The 22,185-nt window shown below is 36.1% G+C and overlaps 1 long non-coding RNA gene across 1 annotated transcript in view; it reads left to right on the top strand.

The window, feature by feature from the left end:
- The window catches only part of LOC136557193 (uncharacterized), an 83,580-nt gene extending 65,867 nt beyond the window's left edge, over window positions 1-17,713 (top strand). Inside the window, exons 7-9 of the long non-coding RNA XR_010783741.1 lie at window positions 10,719-10,816; window positions 13,848-14,007; window positions 14,100-17,713. This is a non-coding gene — a long non-coding RNA (uncharacterized lncRNA). The remainder of the gene's footprint in view (window positions 1-10,718; window positions 10,817-13,847; window positions 14,008-14,099) is intronic.
- The last annotated feature ends 4,472 nt before the right edge of the window (window positions 17,714-22,185 follow it).

Genomic DNA, 22,185 nt, shown 5'->3' with positions numbered 1-22,185 from the left:
GGGAGCCTCCCTCATTGTGTGCCTTGACAATGTGCCAACCAGGAACATCTAACTGGTCTATTTTTGACTGACATATTTACAAATTATAGGCACCTACTTTCCCAGAATGAAGATAAACAAGCTATTTTGCAAATGTAATAAGGCTAGATAGTAAATGGAATAAAACCAAATAACAGAAAGATTAAACAGATCTCATTAAAAGAACTTCTGCAACAGCAGAGATTTCTCCTTTTGCAAGAATTAAAAAATACCCAGTTTTTTATATAATAGGACAATTGGGCTACATGTTTCAGATTGTTGTGGAAAGGCTTTTAACTGCACTAATCTGACAAATGCAATCTATTTTCCTAATTTTATTTAGAGCAGCACACAGATTAAGGTATTCCATTGTTGCACTTAATCCCTCTTAGTGGTTCAGTTGGATGCAAACCTGTAAATAAGTCTTAAAGTGGTACAAAAAAATATCTAGAGCATAAGTGCTCTTAATATAGATCAACTGCCACACAGCATATGTCCAGTTTTCAATCCATTTATTCGTTTGCTTCAGAGCTTAAATATTCAGGGGTCAGCTCCCATGTGAAATTCAGTAATTCCATCAGAAGCTTTACGCACAATGTCTTGACAGTGAAAAGCAGGGGTTGTAAGCACTGCACCTATTTGTACCAAAATAATAATTGGACTGGTAATGTTCTAATTTTCCTTTTTGGACAGTTCTTTCACAAATGTTCTCAAGATATTTGTAGTGGTCCTGGCTCAATGTAGGTAGCTACAGTTATAGTTATAAAGAGTGTCAGATCTTTTGATCTCAGCTGGTTGGAATCTACTTTCTTCTGTGCGTTGCAATGAGAGAGAGAGAACTCTTTTGACTCTGTTATTCCACCATTATGGTGAATAGAAATTGTCCTGTGGACACAATACTCCTTTTTAAAAGGTTCAATAGTTCTGTTTTTGTGTAAGTTGACACGTAGAGCTGATGATACTTTCTGCAAGTAATTATCTAAGGTCTTAAACTTTATACCTGAATCCTTTAGTCATGGCCTCTTGTACTCCATTAGCAGAGGCTTTACAGATAGAACATATTCCTAAATAAATTAGTTCCAGGTACCTTCATTGTTCAGCAGACAATTAACTCTGGCTGAAGAGAACAGTAGTGGTACAAGTCAGATTTGGACCACTATGATAAAAAAATTGCTTCATTCCTATTACATCGCTAAATATGAGTGATCCTCTATAATGAACTGTCTCTTCAGTGCAGACATCTGACCTAGGAAAAAGCTTTTATCCCTAATAAATCACATTTATCAGGAGCTCTGAGTCATAAAATGTTATACTAGACCATTTAATGTCAAGTACTTCACCACCCTCAATAGAGCTTGACTTCTTTATGCAAGGAGTAGTTGAAAAAGAGAGAAGCATCAGCTTATGGAACACAGAAAGAGGGAGACACACAAATCCAAAGTTTAAAATTTAGTTTTAAGATGGAGTTTGAAAAAGTCATGAAAATTTGCGTCCGGACATTGCTCTCACTTGGAAATTTCTGGAATAAATGATTCATAGACAAGATCTTTTGGGCAGTTGATGATCTTCAAATAAACTGGTAGATGAAAGAAAGAATCAATTAACCCATAGCTTAGAAGAATCTACCAAGGCCTTTTTTCCATAGAAAATAAAGCTGCAACTTCCACATAAATGTTTAAAGAAAGACAACACTTGATATAGAAAATCTCTCCAAACTTTGACCTTTACTCTACCATTGTTTGAGAGCAAAATCAGTAGGAAAGAAGTCCACAGTATTTGCTTTTGGCCTTTAAAATACAAGTTCAAGCCAGAATCTTGGGGGCAGCAGTCAGCTGTTACTCAGGGCATCTATATGATACAGCTGCAAAAGCTGATTTAGCCTTGCAACAGGTTCTTGTTTCCAGTCAACAGTGTAAAGGTGTGTGTGATATCTCCTGACACCTGCTATGCATTCTACAGAATTTGTATAAAATCATGTACTGAAGAGATACAATAACATTTTTTAAGATTATATCTTTCTTTAGTCCCTAAATTAGCTAGTTTAAGCATAGACTAACCAAATAACAATAAATAAATACTCATGAGCTCTGCAGTCAACCCTTAAATAAGGACACAAAAATCATGCAGGAAAAAAATATAGTGTCATGACAAATTGCCTTTTTTGCTTTTATTTCTTAAAAAAAATCTGCATCAATAAAAGTGAGTGGTCATCAAATTCCTATGGAAAATAGATCACTTTTGGTCAACTGGAACTGAAATGTGAAACTTTTGCACAGCCCATGTGAAAGCCATGGATATAAGCACCCTCATAAAAAGATCTGAAGTATCCAGGAGACTTTGTTCTTATGAAATGTACTTAACCTGAACAGCAGACATGAACCAAGGAGGAATAATAGAAAAGGAGATTCCTTCTCACTCAACATCACCTTTACCAGTTTTACATTCCCACCTTGTGTAATGACATTGCATCTCTGGTCGGGAACAAGCCCATCTAAAAATGGAAATGGTTTCTAGCACAATTTATTTATATATTTGATTTGAAATCATCTGTCTTGCTACTTACTTAACCATTCATGTTGAATTTTGCCTTTTTTTTTCCTACAACAGAAAGACCAACCTGCTGCTAATGCAGAAATTCTCTCTTCATCTCCACCTTAAATGCCTTTGGGTTTTTATTGTCAGTCCACATTATTGGAATTCTTGTCACACAGGGTTGACTTGGAAGGAAAGATGAGACACTGTGCTGTATTGGTCTCTCCTCTGTGGATGAGTTGAGTGACTATCCATTCCCTCTGTTTGCGTATTTCCAGTGGATTCCAGGGATTTTTTTGTTACAAAATCAAGGCAATGTTTCTGGTCTTCCAAGCAATTAATATGTCCGTTTTGGCTCTGTGGGCTACCTCTTTGACTTTTTAAGTTATTTCTCAAAACAAGGAGACTACTCTTGCTGCTTTGGGGAATCTTTTATAGAGTCCAAGTCAAAAGGTATCTTCTGCTTTTATGGATAATTTTTGACATTTTTCATATCTGTTCTAATTTCCAGCATTGAATTTTTGAAATCTGATGCATTCTGAAGTAGTTGTTTTGTTCTACGTTTACTAAAACACCTCACAGTGCACTTACAAAAAATAACTTACACCTCAGTTACCCACCTGAGCTTTTTTAAAGTTTGTTTTAGTATAAATCTATTTCACAGTTAAATGTTCGCTATTTTTCAAGTTCATTGTATAACATTAAGCAATTAACATTCCCCTTGAAAAAGGGAAGCACATATTACATATCCTTTCTCTTTCACATTGCATCTCAAAGTATCCATTGGTATGAAGGGTCCCTGTTTAAAAATGCCTTCAAGACCCTGCCAGAAGTGAAGTCCTCTAGTCTCTTCCAGATTCTTTGTCCCCCCTTCTCCAGACTCCTTTTCTCTTATAGTCCAGTTGCTATTTTATGTTCACTCTGTTTCTGCGCTATCACTGTATCTCACCTCATCTTTTTCCCTGATCCTCTTTCATGTCTGTCCCTTTCTCTTTGTGCTTGGTACGCAATTTGGGTAATTTTGATTTTTCTAGTTGATCATATTTTTCTTCTACTTAAAGCTCTTAAGGCTGACCATGAGTTTTAGTTTAGTCTTCATTATACTGAATTGCTCTGTCTTTCTAATAGTGTCTGAGTAATGCTATGCACCTGAAAAAAAAATTTCTTTTACCTTGGAAAGACAAAACCAAAGTGTAATATTCTACTAGACTACTCTAGACATCTGGGAGTGCTATCACTAAGAGTGAATTTTTTTTCTAAGTGTCTTGTGTCAGCATGGATTTCAAAACATCTTGCAAATTCCTATTTGATCAACTATTTCTGTGTTATCCCAGATTCACATTCACTTTGTATGTGAACTTTTTCATGTGCTTTTCTCTGCTAGATGTTCTTATGCCTCTTCTGCTCAGATTCAGCTTCAACCTTCATTTATTCATTCATTAATTTACTTCATGTCTATATTTGAAGCCACCATATGTATGTCAAAAGGGCAAGTGTAATAACTCTATGATATCTGCAAGCTTCCATCAAATCAAGGCTGAACACTAAAAATTTCTTTTTCACATCACTGGTCTTTGTTAATTTTACTTTAAAATTATATTTCCTAAATTTTTCTCTATTGTTCAACACAGATTAAATTGTTCCTCTTGTATTTCTTTACACTAATTAGAAACTATTTACTTTTGATCTAAAATTACTTTCAACTATCTAAAACTACACAAGATAGTAAGAGAAGGAAAAGCAGAGCTGGTCAGTACCACCTTTTCTGCCACATTAGACATAGTCTGTTTTTGTGTTGTGCATGTCTCTGCAAAAGTATCCTCAGAAAGGAAGACTCAAGCCATGTGAATAAATTCCTTTCATAGATAACTGCATTAGCTCCTTTGTCTCTATGGCATTAGAGATGTCTTCTTTTCAACCTCACATAGCTTTGTTCTCACTACCTCTCCTCAACGGTCCCTCATTTATTATTGTGTTTTCCCCATCTACATTCCTCGTAATCGATGACAATGATGCAATCCTTTCTTCTGGCAAATATTGTATATGTGTTTGTGTGTGTGTGCACTTGTGTGAACTTATGAAGTTCATACTTTGGGCCTGTTCCTGTTTCAGACAGAACTGGCATGAAATGAGTAAAGCCTCAACATAAGTTAGTAAGTTTTCTTATGTTAAAGTGTCTATTTCAGGTTTCAATTGTCAGCTGCGCCAACTGAGAAATAGAACAAACATTATGAGTATTTGAATTTAGTTTGATTTTTCCTGAATGTGTATGTATGCACTGACTGATGCTTGCACAGCAGTTATGAACCAGTCTGTGTGTGGCATTTTTATATTGCCAGAAACACAGAGCATTTAAGTTGAGTACCTACTGCAAGAGACATGATTTTTGAATAATGGCTTTTCCAAGCCTATCGGTTCTCAGAAGGAAAATTGCAAGACCAGATAAAAATATGCCTAATGGCATTTAAAGTAGTGAAAAAGGCTGTCTGAAAGTTGTGGTGGCATAGTATAACAAACGTGTTTCTGTCTGTATTTGGCATACTCATGTGTATGCATGTACAAATGCATAGCTCATCAAAACGGCTGTGAAGATCACACAGAAAATGTTTCAAAATTCTCACCATCTCTCTCTTCTTTTTCCTGACAATTCCACTTTGGTTGACCATTTTGGGGGCATTTGGAGCATATTCCAGAAATTGCTAGTGTCTTTTTCCAAACAGCCGAAAAAGTGCTTTTCCCCTTGGATGAAAATTATCTGTATGCTTATTAGTCCCCAGAGTAGTATTAGACTGTATTTAAATCAGAGACTATTTTTATGTTAATTTTCTCTCTGGATATGAGAATGGAAATTTTACTTTTGGAAAGAAGGAAGAAAACTCAGACAAATTCCCAGTGCAACAAAATACTTCTTTCCAAGCACATGAGCTCTCAGATGTGTAAAATCAAATCTTGGTAATATTTTACCCAGCTTTTTTTTTTTCCTTAGATTGTGTAACTTTTAAATCTTTTTGCTTTGATTTTCCTTTTCCTTTTGTACCTATACAGTTTGAGTCTGCCTTCAACAATGGTAGTGTGCTCTAAAATGTTATGCACAATACTAACTCTCTCCCTATTTCCTCATTATAGTATGAACTTTGATTCTTTACTTGTTTCATGTATTTCTCTATAAGGTCTCTTTCTTCTCTTTAGACTCTGTAAGTCCATGCATGTGGGAAGGAGAGATAAAAGAAAGATTTTAGGCAAGTCACTGTGCTTTTCTTTCATTTCCACTTCAGCTATAAGGCCTCTGAGGAAAAAAAGTAGAGATTTTGTTTGTTTGTGGTCTGTGCTGGAAGGAGCTGGGGACTCCAGGTACTAATTTGATACAAGTAAAGGAAAAAAAGCCCCATTCTTATAAATAGCATGACATAGACGGAAGGCATAAATATGAATGGTACCATTTTAACTCTTGGTCTTGTTTGTCAAAGACAAATGAGCTGTAACTGATCAAATACTGAAATGTTACAAGGCTGCAGTGGACAGCTACAAAATAATGAAAACACTGTATTCCTTAACTCAATGAAGACTCTTCAGGGCAACAGATGCATCCATTCTTGCTTATATAGTACAAAGTAAAATGACTTCTTGATGGTCCTGACCATTCACCAATGGCTTTATTTGTAATATATTATGCATTTATAGATGTATACATATTTATATGTATGTATTATGTAACTGAAAGGTTAATTTTACTTGACAAACAAGGAAATTCAGCAAAAAGTAAGTGCATATAACTTCCTTCTACCTTTTGTGTGGCTGGACATGGGTCAGTGTTGTGTCAGGACAGAAAGCCAAAAAGAGTCCTCCAAAACTCTTTAAAAGAAATGATTGAATACCTAAATTCAGTGGTAAATGGTAGATGTTAAAGAAAGTCTGCCCTTAAAAAGAACTTTTCTTACCACAGCTACTAGGTTTAAATGATTTCAGAGTTCAATTTTTGGAGTAGAAAGCACAGAGAGTCACCTTCACTCAGAGTGAAATCTGAGGCCTGAAAAAAAAAGACATTCATCTATTATGAACACAGAATTTGAAAAAGAAACCTATGGTGCCTGTATTGCTTTATATAAATTCTAGTTTTCTTGATTATATGAAAAACAGCATGAGAAGAACCTTGGCTGCATCTCCATTATACTTTTGTAGGACTGCCAAACACTTTACTCACCTATACCTTCTGGGTTCCAAAACCAGTTCTAATATCAAGGAAAAAATGTACAAAAGCTGACATTCATTTTTATTAAATATTTATTTATAGTGAGTACAACTTGGAGAGGATTCAACAATATCCTGAATAACGATGTGTTCTGACAGTTGATTTAAGTTTTCTCCAGAAAAAATGGTGAAGGGCCTAAAGTTCAATGTGCAATGCCCAAATCATGAAGAACTTATCAGAGAATCCTTTTAAACAACTGCTGATTGGAAATGTATAATCACCTTTCTTCTTAGAAACACAGGAGAATTCAAATTATAGCAACTGTTGTTTATCAAATGTTTAGATTTTCATTAATATGATCAACCAACAGTGAATTGCTAGCTGAAATGCTGAGAGGAAAAATCAGTTATAAATTCCTCCTTTACCTATGTATATTTTTTGAGGTCCCTTCATTATAACTTTAATAACAAGAAAGGATTTTCTCTTTCTTCCCACTAAACCTACATAAAATGTTATCTCTGCTGCAGTACATATGGTATTTTAATTGCATTTCATTGTTCTCAAACCTAATTTTTTGCATGTTAAGTCTAATTATATTAGAGCTGGGAGCTGAATCAGTGCTCACATGAGAGAATTTGCCAAAATATACTATTATGCATAGTAAATCCAAAAGTGGGGTTTTTTTCCTATGTCTTGAAGAAGGTCTGATTTATTTTAAGAATGAGTTGCCATTCAAGACATAAATGTTGTGTCTAGTAAGTGTATTGCAGCCTTTTTTCAGAATGCTTTATTTCTTCTGTATAGCAAAAAACTACAGGTTCAAATTACACACATCACAGAGTGGCTTTTAAGAGAAAGCAAATATTTGCTGTGATTAACTGACAAAGAATCATAGAGTCATTAAGTTGGAAAAGACCTTTAAGACTATGAATCTTTGTGACCTATTCTGAAGGATACAAAACAGGTTTAACTGGCCCAGTATGATGTTAGATGCTGAAATGTTTCCTATGTCTTCATTGAGAAGCTTTTTATATTGAGCATAACAAAAAAAGCAAAACCAAAAGCCCACAAACAAACAAACCAGCTCACCAGCCTTTTCCAGTAGCTAGTCCATTCAGAAAGAAGACCTGTTGGAGAATTTGGAAGTAGTAAAACCGGTAGCCAGCACCTAACTCTGCTTTCTGGAGTAAATCTTAGTAATTATATTCATATCCATCTCTCAAGCATTTCTTCTTCATCTGTGAAATAGTTACCTAATCTTTTGCATGAGCTATGTATGTGAGCAACATGGCCTGCTGCAGGCTGAAGTGATGCTGGAGCTCATCTGAAACTAGGATTGTGTCTGGGGCATGTTCTGAAGCCCGCTTTTCATTGTTCTAGTTTTTCTGGGTTTTTTGTTTGATTGGACTTTTTCCTCTTAAGAAAAGAGATACAGTTTAGGCATGTCAGCTGGTCAGAACAAAACTGAAGAATACATGGGTGATATCTAATTTTGGTAAAACAAACATGGGAATGCAGCCCTCCCTCAAGTCCTGTGAGGACTCTGGTTGTTGGTCAGGACAGACAAATGGCATTTTCCTTTGCTATCAGCTGTCTGGGGAGGAGGAGCTTTGTATCAGAAATGAAGGGCAGGATTCATTCAAGTGGAAGACCTTACAGGGAATACCTGTCTTGTAGCCCTCATGCCAACAGAAAAAAAATATTGTGTGGATTCATGTTTTTTCAATTGGCTAATATCACATGCTGGATGTGTTTCAGTAATCTAGTTTTCACAAGACAAAGGCACCTACAGCTCTTGCATTGTTAGAACACAGAATTGCAAGGTCTTCATTTTCAAATTGAATGTATATAAACGCCACAGTCTCCTGGTCACACAGAGAAAAACAGAAAGTAAGACATCCTACTGGTGGGATCCTGTTACACCAACTGGTGTTCCACTTGGATCACAACACTTTAGTCTTAAAGGCTCTAAAGGAAAGAAGTGTGATTCCTACACCTAACCAAATAATTTGTTGTAAAACTGTGAGAATATTGTTTAAAATGAAATCCTGATTAGAAGTAAGTGAACATTTCTCACCTTTCTGAGCAAACTGTTTTGGTGGTTAATTAAACCTATTGTTACAGTGCAATTTAGCAGTATTTTGGATTTTGTGCAATTTTGCCATCAGCATGGCTAATAGTCATATGGGAGGCAAACAGTAGCATAGAAATTATTATAAAAAGGTGGAGGGTGCTGTCACCTATGTGTAAGGGATAATAGGATCAGCTTCTCACATGTTTTTTGTCTTAGAGTGAGAGGGATGTCATATGGAACATTTAAAGATCTACCCCTTCTATATGTGGTACAATGAATCTCCTGTTATGTGTGCTGCCCTTGAGGAGACGGGAAAAAAGGAATAGCAAAAAAGGTAGTGAATGTCTTGTAAACAGGGAATGACATCATGCTAAATTGTTGCAAATGGCATCAAAATATGTTGATGGGGGAATATTTTTGGAAAATTGAGTTTGGACATTAAATGTTTGTGTCTTGATCAAATATTTTTTCATGATGAATAAGGGGTCTTTTGGCAAAAAGATTGATAGGGTACATGAGTTCAACTTTGAGCTTATGTCAGAACTTACAACAGAAGTTAATTTCTCTGTCACTCCTTCTGTTGGGAAAAATAATTTGTTTCTTACTTCCTTTCAGAGGCATAAAGTGCTGGAGGAGTGAATATATATATGCAACTCTTCTGCTGCAATTTCATGTTACCCTCTGAAGTACAGGGCTTGAAGGGAGGGAACATGACCATATGGAAATGGCTTTCTTATCCAAGTGGAAACAGTTTAGTCAGCTTGCAGGAGGGGTCATAAACCCCTCAAAATATTTCTTAAACAATACAGTAGAGAAACTCACAGAGCTGTATTTTAATGGCCATTAATTGCCTCAGCTGTGCATTCAGGGTCAGGATACATGGAATACATATGCTTGTGTTACGAATGGAAGGAAAAAATATCTTCTGAGCAAAAGAAAATCTAATGTTAATTAAAATTTTCCAGGGGTTGGGTTGGATAATTCTTCTTTTGTGTTCTTAAGTCTCTTTTGATTTTAATTGCATGACAAAAAATTGACTGTAAGTGTAATGTTAGCAAATGTTTATATTTGATTACAAGCATCTGTGAATGCTAAGTCAAAGAATTGAATTACTTTAATTGGGGTGGGTTTGTTTTCTGTTTCTTCATGAGGTTTTTTGTATATTGGGGATTTTTTTCCCCAAGACATCCCACACTGGTAATAAAGCTTGTACTGTCAGTATGCTGAAGGTCATTGCTATAATCTATTCAGGAAGATCTGCTCCCCTTTAGGTGAAAAAAAAATCAACTGAGCATACCTAAAAATGCCTAGAAAATCCTATTACACTTACTGAATTCCAGTTATGTATTTCAGATTCACATAGAATTCAATGAGTGCTCAAATCAAATATGAATATTTGTAGCAAGTTTCCAATGTTATGCACAGGGTTTCCCTCCCTCCCCCTTCCTGTGCTTAGAGAAACAAGGAAATTCTTCTCAGATATGGCAAAGGATAAAATGAAATGAGTAACATTAAAACATACCTAATACTGTGTGATACGTTTTAAAACTGGAAACAAAGGTAGGATATGTCTTATCTGTCTGTCGTGACTCCCAGTGCATCTGTCTGTCTCTCTGGAGCAAGTCAATAAAAATGATTAGAGCTGGCACCTCACAATCGTACACCCTTAAAGCATGAAGCAATAATACTGTGAAGGAAATTTTTTTTCTGACCTTTTCAAATTACATCCAACTGTCTAGGGAATTTCTCAGTGACTAGAGGTAATAAAGTTCAATCCGTTTTGCCGGTCGGCTTCAAATTTAGCTCCTCAGAAGCCCTAACTTATCTATTCTTTTTATCTTGGCCTTGGCATCTATTCAGTACAGTAATCCATGCATCTAATCTTTTTTTTCTCTCCCCTCTCAGGTTTAGCTGGTGGATCATATTGTGAAAACTGCAGCCATGAAAGGCCCTCCATTTAGTGCACCCTTCAAAATGAAATGTTAGCATGGGAGGCTAAGCTGGTATGTTGCCTTTGAGAGGCTCTTGTTGAATTTAATTAGCTTTTAGATTTCATCTCCATCTCGCATCTCAGCTTTCACCATTGTGTGTGATTTAGGCTTCACTGACTTCCATTATTTAAAACTTTTCCAACTTAGCTGTGCCACTTTAGAATAATGAGGGAAAAGTAAAGTTTAAAGTTCATTGTCTTAAATTGATTTCTAATTAGTTTTTATGATGTGAGCTCAGAAACAATAGACACAGCCTCTCAGTAAGTTAGGATTCAAGTGACAAAGACAAGCAACCATTTCCTCATGTCTTGTTTCTCATTGTACTCCGTGAAGTACTCCACTAGAAACAGGTCAAGAATGTTTTTAGCAAAATATATCTTTAATTATTTTTTAATTTATAAAAAACTGGGCTTCACTGCTTTCTTTTCCCTGAAATATTGAGTCAGTGTTTAGATATATATGTGATCTGCTAATGAATGATCTGCAGAATATTCAAAATGCATGCATATCTAAAAGCACCTGTAAAACACTTCCTTTTAATCATGCAAGTAATACATTGGAAGACATATGTCTCCCATGTTAGCTATCTTAATAGAGTTGCAAGGAAAAGGAGTAGCTACAAAATGGTTTGGTAAAGATAGGAGGTTTGATTTTTTTTTTCCCTGAATTATTCTTCATTTTGATTCTCTCTTCTGAAGTGAAGGGAAACATGGTCAGGTGGACAAAGTACAAAACTGGGAGTTTCTAAATCTTTCCCCTGTACGTAAATGGGCCCTTACTAGGGCTGTAATGTTTGTCAAGTCATTCAATCACTTTGTACCATAACCTGGCTATTGTGAAAAGCTCTCGGGGAGTGCTCAGCAGAGGATGAGCACAGGGTAGAATCCCACTATTTCACTGTGTTTAATTGATTCAACTAAAATGAAATAGGTTCAGTTTTAATCAAACTATATTGTGCTCCATTGATACTAGCCATGTTGAAAGTGGGATAATCAGTAATCTGAAGGCCTTTCATGCCTGAAAGAATGGCATTCTCAACAAAATTACTGAGGATATCTTTAATTCTGAAATTATTTTAGGAAAAACAGTACCCCACATTGGTAAGGTTTCTCACATTCACAGGTATTTTTTTAGTGTCCTTACTGTCACTTCCTGAAAAGAAATGTTGCTAAATTGACAGATCCAGTTATATTTTTAATCAAGCAGGAATAAGCATTTCAGAATTCTTTTATTAGGTTAGTGCAGAAGATAACATACCTAAATTTGCAATATGCTAGAATGTGTCCTTGTTTCAGAGATAATATGGAGGGACATATTAGAATGTACACGAACACTCAGCTTGGTATTAAAATCAAGTTAAATAAATGTTTGTGGGGATGTGTTCATTTGCTTTCACATCCTGGAAGCTCTGCTGATACAGAGTTATTTTTTAGTACCATCAACTGTATTTCAGTCTACATGAATTAGGCTTCTAATACTCCAGCATTCAGGTTGGTCTCTAGATATGGAGACAAGCAACCCAAAAGGGTCCACAGTTTACCAATTATCAGAGGTCTGAGAAATACCTCATGGAAGAAGCAAATTTTAGCTTCTCAAAGCAATGTCACTGGTGCTATATCTATATTTTTTTTTGGTAGGTGTTTGAAAAACATACAATAAATATCCCCCATAATATTTCAGGCAGAAATAGATAAAAATGGGATAATTTTGAATGCAAGTGGGATATTATGGTGGTGGAGATGTGAATTTTCTTTCAATGAACAAGTTCTTATTTCCAGAATTCTTTCTAATTTGCAAATCTGAATACAGGGTAGCAGCAGTTCTGCTGACAGGTTTTTCTACTGATGGTTTTCAGCTCAAAAGTATTGGAAAAAAACTTTAAGGAGAAAATATTTTTCTTATTTATTTATTTGAATTCCATTCAGCACACTATATAGTACATAAAAGGATCTGTGTTCTGGTATCCAAATGCTTACATTGCATTTCTTGGAATGTCTGTATGGACAACCATGAAGCTAAAAATATTATTTTCCACTTGGTATGTAGCTATGTTTTACTTTATGTTTTACTTACCTGGTTAAAGCCAGGCATTATGGATTGCTGAAGGCCTCAACACCTCAGAATGATATTCTAGCTTTTATTGTTACTGGGGAATATTGAAATCTTCTTTGCAAACTAATCCATTCCCTAAAGTAGTTAATTAAAAACAAACAAACCACAACTGTCTTTCAAATCAAACATACAACATTATGTCTTGTAGTGGGAAACAACAGATGTCCTGATGCTTTCCTGGTTTAATGTCTTTATAGCTTTTCTTTCGATTCTGTCTTTCCTGATTTTCATAAATAGGGAGTACAATAATAGTATACTAGGGATAGGTATATGAAAAATGGTGTTTCAGCTTTCCTTTTTCCTCAGTTAGAAAGTACCTAGTTTAACAAATCTTTTTGAGAAGAAAATACTGTAGATTGTGTTAAAGTAACCCCTGTCCACACATCAGTGGTGTTAAGATAGGAGTTTGCCTTGTGCATATCAAAGGGATTGTGTGAATGTTACCGATACACTGTTGTTCAGTGCTATTTATATTTTCATCATTAGTACATAAAGTCTTATTAATTAACTCTCTAATTTCCCAGAAAAAGCATGGTAATTTGTTGAAGTTGTTGAAAGAAGGAAAAAAAAAAAAGCTGACCAATCTGGCATTGTAAGTTAATAGTATAGAACAAAGCATAGTCATAATTAGTCGAGAAAAGGACTTTCCCTGTTCATTCCAGTTCATAATAAAAAGTGCCTCACCAAAGTGACTTAGAAAATAATACATTCAGACTGAGCAGAATTACTGCCTAGCAGATTCTATTTATCTGTAGCTTAAAAAGCAGCTGGATTTTTGTAAAAAGCAATGAATGTGGCAGTCCTACTTAAAGGTAGAAGAAAAAGAACACCCCTTGTTTTGTAATAAGGGGATTTTCAATTTAAAAGAGAGAGAGAGCCTGTTGTGTGAAGTATGGTTATTACATTCACTGTATTCTATCTCACCCACCAGGAGGCTAATAACGAGGGAGTCAGTGGAGGAGACCAATGCCACAAGGGTTATCTCACAGCCCCAGATGCTGGATAAGTTGAAGGAGGCAGAATCGCTTTTGGATGACATTCAGGAAGGCCTTGAATGATTATCTGGTGGAGAAAAGACTATTCTTTTCAAGGTAAACAGTCCATTTCATCTGTCTGCTGTTGGTGTTGGTGTAAAATATGTTTATATAAATACCTCTAAACTTCATTTTTTATCATTTTTCAGGTTTTTTTCCCTAGATGCTGCAATGATCTATTAAGAATCCTTTTTGAGACAAAGGATCCACTCCACCTCCAACCTAAGGAAATGCTTTGAAGGAATTGACAAGCTCACTTTTAATCACAAGAGAGAAATTACCCACATGGAGTCAGCGGAAAATGAAAAAGTAGATCTCGTGCTGCGAATAATTCCAGCAAGTGCCAAGGGGCTAGTTGAGAAATGGCTTCATGAGGTGAATATCTTTAGCTCTTACTTAGGGTTTGGTTACTGTATGATCATTTTCTCTTTTAGGAGCAATGAATATTATAAGTGTATACTAAATAGCTCTCTGAATATTTGTCAAGATGTTGACAGATTTCAGCCTTATTGTTGTTATTTATTGCAACTAATTTGGCATGTGCAAACACGCAGAAATTAATTCTAATAAAAGCTCTCTTGAATCAGGCTGTCAGCAGAAGTTGGTCTGTGTCTGAAACCATATGTGTGAATATATGTTTGAGTCTACATGTATGTGTTTTTGTGCTTTCATGGTGTAATGTCTGTAGTTCAGGAGGATAATATGTAAAAAATAATCAAAGAAATGTAAGATTTCAAATGCTTCCCTCCACCCTGCAGAAAGTGTGTCCCATTGTGTTGGAGGGGTTTAATATCCAATCATTTTAACAAAAGGGAAGAGAAATTATGTCACTGATAACATCCTAACCTTTCCCCTTTGGGCCTCTAATCTAAATTCATTGGTTTCAGTACGAAATTAGTTTGGTGACCTTTTTTGTTTGCTTTGTTTAACCTTCCTCTCCCAGTGGATGGGAATGGGGCCTTCCATTCTTTTTTCTTTCTGGGCACATTTCTTCCATGTGCTTCCCTTTTTCCTGGGGCAGGATCAGCCCCAGGAATTCCACTTCCCCTTTGTTCACTGTTGCAGGTACTGGTCTCGTCCTCAGGGGCTTGTCCCTGCTGAGTGCTCCCTAGGCAAGGGTAAGTGACAGGGACCAGCACCCAGCGCCAGCAGGGGAAGTGAGAGGAGGCTGGGGGGTTGCTACTTGTATAGCCAGATGATTGGGCAGAGACCGGGAGGAATCCCTGGGCAGTGAAACCTGGAGCAGGTGGCAGGTTAAAGGTGTTTGGCCCTATTCTGTATCGTGTTCCTACTGGCTAGGTAAGCAAAGCCAGGCTGCATAAGCCCACTTGTGAATCCCCTTTTCCTACACAATGAAGCAGCAATGTGACAGCCTTGGATGGAGGCCCTTTTGGGTGTGACTGCACGTGGTCTAAAATGATCCATCTGAATTATTTTTCAGGATAGGGAAGGGAGAATAGAAGGGGATGATTTAGGCAAGCCCAAACACTTCCCACCCTGCTCTCTGTGTCAAGCCACTAGCTTGGTTTTGGACTAGTTTGCAGACAAAGTTGTCTTCCATTTAAAAAAAAAAAAAAAAAGGGAGAGTGGAAAAGTAGCTGTCCTGAGGAGAAACCCAGAGTCTCAAACCTATGATATAATTTTTAGTTTTCACTTTCTTCCACATATGAAATCGGGTTGAGGGAGGTGAGCAGCTGTGTTTATTTTAATACATCTATTTTAACCCTCACCTAAAAACAAATGGGAAGGTTTGGGAGTGCATTAATCTGGATCAGATTAGTGTCTCTTTCTCCCTCAAAAGTGCAACCTGAGATTAATGAATATAAACTAGAGTTTCATATGCAGTCTTTAAGTCATTTGCATGTTTTATGCATGATAATTGAATTTATTTATGCACTTCCTTTCATTTAATGATTTCTCACTCTTTTCTATGCTATCAACATTATATTATGCAAGAAGTTGGATTTGGTAGGCAAGAAAGGATAGCAGTATATAAATCAAACCTGAGTTAATTTTGAGTTCTAGTGTCACCACTAGATCAGAATTAATATTGGTCCCATGCCAGTGGGTTTACATGGCTGGGAAGATGTAAAATATTTTTGGCAAAGCAGAGATTTTAGCTTGAGACATTTCTGATGTAGCCTAGTTTGCTTGCAAGCAAAATTATTTTCAAATGGCAGTTAAATTATTGTATTGACTTTTCAATGACCCTAGAGACTTGTGTTTCTACTTGGCCAATTAGTAGTAATAGGAAGATGAATAGTAATTACACTAATAAATAACTGTGTTCAGACCAGGACCTCAGTATTATAGTCTGGGTTAGAAAATAAGGATATTTTATAATTTGTCTCATTTGGTCTTTCATCAGGAGAAATATGGACTTTGGAGCTATATAGTAAATTTGTCATAGCCAAGAAGGTAAAAGTCCTAGGGATGAGAGGGTCATATTTGACAGGAGCTGTGTGACAGTGGCTGTTTCAGTGTCATAAGTAGGGAATCTTGTTCTGCTTCTTCAATTAAGCTCAGATGTCTTAAAGATGTCGTAGTGTTGGAGTGCGAATTTTTAATAATGCATGTCAGGAAGTTACTAAGGAAAATTAGGAAAAAGATGCTGGTAGTGTGCTTTCATAGCGTTTATCTATACCAGTTTCTTTTGTGTCTCTTGTCTTTCCTTATGTCTTGAAAGATGTATGTGGAAGTGATATTTTCTGTGGCGTCCTGTCTTTTATCAGTGAATTAAATGGTTGTGTCTTGTGATTGTTTCTTGATTCTCGTAGGTAGGAATGTGTTTAAAGGCTAAAGCTTTGTAAATTTGTGATGTAACCATTTCAGTGTCTTTCTTGTCATTGAAATGTAGTTTAAAATGTTCAGTAATGTAGCATGAAATCATTGGTTAGTTTTGGAATGGTGATGAAATCATGTGAAGAAAATAAGTATTGCATCTGATCAAGATAAATTCACTCTAGTGTTTTATGGCTTTTTATTCCTATGTGATAGTAATAAAGTCTCATGTAGGGATGGAAGCCATGAAATACATTGTGAAAAATCATCAACTCAGATGGGGCCATCAGGATAGCATGCTGTAGTTGTAGAGTTATGGAGAATGATTGGAAGATGGTTTAGTGTGTCATCACTTTGACTACCATGTTTTTGCATTTTCCTTCTTCATCCTTCACCCATGTAGGTTGATGAGAGGAAATCAGTTTGTAACGAGATTATCCATCTTTACATCGGTGTTCAGTATTTAAATTGTTCATACATCTTTCATTTTCTGCCAAAGATAACACTGTATATGAAACACTTAGCTAAGAATTTAATATAGCTAATAAACACATGCCAAAATGAATACAAAGAAATGCCAATGAATTTCTAAATGCTTGGAAATAAGGAAGGGAACAAAGCAAGGTCTACCCTGTTAGCAACTGGTCCAGACTCTTTATTTACATGTTTAAGAGCAAATCTGAGATGTAACCAGGGATTTAAAAAGAATTATTTTCTCTGCTTGCATGTCTTTCTGAAAATGCTTTGTTCTTTTCCTCTCTGGAACTGGAATGAAGGCTGACAGTGTTGGGCTCAGAAAAAAATTTCTGACAAATTCCTTACAGTGCTGCTATTCCACATATTGCCTTACTGCTCTATCTCCTTTGCTTTTGTATACTAGTTTCCTTTGAGAATATTTTGGGGAATGTTATTTATTTCCAATTTTTCTGTTGTAATATTTCTCTGAAGCATATGTTAATAAAACATTATTGATTTTTTTGTACTTTGACTCCTTTATTATTTTTCTTAGGTATGATTTTTTTCTCTCTCTCTGCTAAAAATACTGACTTTATTGTAACTAAGGTCATCTTCTGGTGAAAAGCCCCAGCAATAATTAGGCAGAATGTATATTTCCCATTTTAATATAAATTTTAATTTCTCCTTTAAATCAAAAAGCACGTGGAGAAATTAACCACGATTAAATTCCCAGATGTTGTGTGGCAATTATTTCAGTCTTGCTTGGGCTTAAAAAAGGTAGACACAGGTTTGCTTCAATGGTGCCATGTGAAAGAAAAGTGTAAAAACCTATAAATCACATTATCTTCAGACTCCTATTCTAAGAAAAACTATTTTCCTTCTCATGTGTTAACAAAAATTTTTCCAATAGTATCCAGGGTGTACAGCCAAGAGAATAAGCTGTGTTTATTTTTCAACTTTTTATTTGGCTGAGTTAAAAATTGTCTTTGTTTTTTCAATACCTACTTTGGTTGCAACTTTTCATAGACCTGAGACAAAGTCCTTTAAACATGGGCCCCCATACTCTTTTCCTCCATTTCTACCAATTAATGATGAATTGCAATTGAACTATTCTTTTGGTAAATTTAATTCATCTTTACTGCAAACTGTACTTTGGAAAGTAGTCTACAATCCCACCTGTAGAGTATATTTTCAGTACTGTATTTTGTTTCCAAATTACTTCAAGAGTCAAAAGTTACAGCACTCTGAAATAACATCAGAGGTGAGTTCATCCTTGGAAACAAGGCACTAGAATGGCCCAAATGTGCTTCAATAACTCTCTTCATGACATGTTTGCAGATTTAACTCCACTGACTACTTCAGAAGCAGCTGCAAGTGCCCATGAGAGTTCAACCCTGGAGTTAATGAGCAATGACCTGTCCTGGAGTGGTCACACCTCAAGGTGTTAGTGGAGGAGAGAGTGTTACTTTGGGATTATATTTTCGTTCTAGTAGTAGTTCATCTGTAGATGTTTCAGATAACCTTCTTTAGTCTATTCTTTTCTGAAAAAAATTTACTATTTATATCCTAATTATTTTCCTTTCCTTCTGCCTCCTGGGTGGAGCAGATCTATTTTTTTTTTCTGAGCAAGAAATATGCATTCTTATATATCCTGAAATATGATATACTCAGATATACTTCTTTGAATTATGCATTATAAGACTATGACAATCAGGTTTTAAGTGACACCTTGCCATGATGGCAAAGAGAGTATTTTTCTTGTCAGTGTCAAATTGAGTAAAAAGTGTATATGTTTAAAATGTAGTCAGTTGTCAGAAAAAAGCAAGGTCTTGTCACAAAGATGAAATGTTAAAGTTACCTCTTTGTTTAATATATTGTAAATGTCCATGTTATGTGTGTTCTTAATAAATTAACAGCCTTAGTCAAGAGCAAGAAAATGTTCTACTTATACCTCCAAAATACTGTCTGAGGTAGTGGACATACCAGCTCTCAGGAGAAGCAGTGTCTTGGTAATCTCAGATCCAAGCAGGATTTCCTAAGTCTTTCTTGAATAATGCAAACAACTTGAGGGTCACCTGTTCCTATTTAGCTACTTGATCAGCTAAATGTTTCGAGAGGATTTTTTTTCAACTTTGAAGTTAAACACTTGACTTGACCTGAGTTTTCAATAGATTTGGTCAATCCTATGTGTTGTTTTGAACGAGTTAACTTGGTTACTTTTAAAACATCAGCAAGAAGGGAAATTCCAATAATCATTACAGAAAAAAATGTTTGATTCCTATTTGGGACAAATAGGTTTTTTACTGTTGTTTCACTTATGTTTCTTAGTGTTTAGAGTAAATTTTCCTACTTCCACAAGAAAATATGGTGGGGAGGGTGTCTCCTTGATACTTCAGCCCTGGAAGCACTTGTGCATCTGAAAATTGTTAGAGGAGGTATGTGGGGGTGCCCTGTTCTGATAAAATCTGGAGACTGACAGTACTCAGAGGTGATACAAATTTGGTGCTTCATCTCTGGCCAAAGTTCTTGCATTTTCTGCAGAATTTTCTGTGAGTGCGGGTCTGGTCATGCTGGGGAGCTCCCCACTTATGATCTATTTCAATGCATTTCTGTGGGATATTTTTGCTGTCTTCATTGTAGTCTTTTTCCATTGGCAATAAGACCAGACTAGGAAACAAAATGTAGGGGGACAGGGAGAGGTAGGTAGGTAGTGGAGATGGGGAGCCAAAGAAAGGATCAGAGGGTTAGTGAAAGCTGCATGACTGGATTCATTCCACCCCTCCTCTGCAGAGAAGCTTTTGTGCAACTCACTGTGGCTTCTGAAAGGAAGGTCCCTATTCATCCGGCCACTGAAGGAGATCATACTAATAGGCTCCAGGATCACAAAGACACTCACCACCTGCTGTCAGGAGTGCAGGTCAGGCTTTGTTTGCTGTGCCGAATGCTTTTTTTCTTTAAAAACTGCAGTGTAGGTATATATTTGGTGGAGTTTATGATTCTTTCATGTCAGCATTTCAGATTTTAAAAGATAAAAAAGAAAAGCAGATACTGTCCGTATAGTTGCAGGTAGACATAGAATGTATTTCTTGCCACTGACACAAGGTACAGCTCAAAAGAAATTTCTGGAATGTGCAAAAGTGTAGATAATAAAACCATGTCTCAAACAATTTGATTTAAAACTAAGACATTACATTTAATGCATTTTTATTTTTATAAATAAAATGAACTTTTATTTCATTTTTATTGAGGATTATTATTTTGGCAGACAATATTAGTATACCCAAGTTTTCTAAAGTAACAATGTATTTAAGTGCTCATTGAACTTTTTACCTTAAAACTTTTGCATTTAATTTCACATTAACAAAATGGATATTTAATTTTATTTGGCTTGTCAGAAGGAAAAAACAATCTACATTTGTAACAAGTCTATCACATTTTTCCTTTGGGAGAAATAGAAAACAAATTACCTGTAATATAGAAAATGTTCAGTGTAGACTGTTTCACATTCCTGAAATTTAATTTATATTAATCCAGGATTCCCAAGATTGTTTAACTTTGTCCTGACATAAATAACCAAATCTGAAATGTAAACATCATAAAGAATATGTATTTGAAATCACAGGAGTTCTGCCAGTGGTGTCTGAAGTGTGTAATGAGTCTTGTATGTGAAACAACAGACAGTGTCTCCTTTTTCTTACGTGACCTTATGAACACCTATTTTAAGAAATAAATTTCTTTCTGTTTTGAGATAATAGGAAACTTTTGAAGGCTACATTATGATAAAAATTGAATTAAGTCAGTGCTTAAAGCATCAAATGTAAACATCGAAGGTATTGCATGCTTGATCCAAGGAACACAGCTGCAAATCATTTGAAAACTAAACTGCATTTTTACATCAACACAGTTAGACAAAAATGCCTTATTAAGTAATTGCTATTGTGACATAAGCTTTGTGCAGTAGCTGAATTACTTGGCAGAGCTAAAACGTCAAGCTACCTTGGGAATCTACCACATTCTTTAATTTTCTGATTGATTAAATGGATTGTTTGACATTTTGGCAGAGCTTTGAAATCACAGCATAACAAAGACGCCTTTCATCACTCATTATTTGCTCTCTTCAGGCTTAGTGCAGATTCTTTGAAATGAAAGGTTTAAGGTGCTTCTTCCCTGGGTAATTTTTGTTCCAGTTCACATTTTTGCTAGGAGTGTCACATTTCCAACTTAAATTCCCTACTGTGTAAATGCAGTTCCTTATAATGACAGTATAACCTATGGAGATATGTAATCTTGAAAAACACTTTTATATATCTCACAATGAAGAATTCAATACGACCTGTCTGCTATCAGAGAGGCTCTTAACCCTTCCACCACCAGCGTTTTCTGGAGTGCAGGAAGCTGGGCAAAGTGGTGGTTGTTTTTGTTCAGGCTGTGACAATGTTCAGCTCTCTGCTGACCTAGGGGCAAGAAGACAACATCATGCAGCAGCTTTGGGGGACAGTTCAGAGACAACCAGGTAGGTTGGAGGCCAATTGACATTGTCACCTTGGTAGAAGTGAGCAAATGCCCTGCCTAATTGCACTTCATGTCAGTAATGAGCAACAGTTAGACGAAATAATCTTACTTTCATCATAACTGCACAGTTCTCTCCACTGAAAAGCAGCTCATGAGAGTACCTACAGGCTTATAGGCAGTTCTCCACCATGCTGATTCTCAACCACTGTTTTGTGGAGCTGGATAGTAAGCACATAGGTGAAGTGAGACCTTCAGTGTCTTATGCATTTTAATGGCAGAAATCCTTGGGCATGCTGAGTGAGGGACTACTGGTTTTAAGCCTGTGTCTTTTCTAGTTCCGCAAATAAGTCAAATTGCTTTGATAGTTGTCCTCAGAGGGGTCTGTGTGTCCTCCCTCACAGCTGTGGACAGCAGACTGGGGCTGCACAATCCTGGGGACATAGCTGTAAGAATTCCACTGCCATGGTATAATTTCTGTTCTAAAAA

This window comes from Molothrus aeneus, chromosome 5 (genome assembly GCF_037042795.1).
Source record: "Molothrus aeneus isolate 106 chromosome 5, BPBGC_Maene_1.0, whole genome shotgun sequence".
Classification (NCBI taxonomy): Eukaryota; Metazoa; Chordata; class Aves; order Passeriformes; family Icteridae; genus Molothrus; species Molothrus aeneus.
The sequence above is the reverse complement of the archived record's forward strand: the minus strand, read 5'-3'. Positions and strand labels throughout refer to the sequence as shown.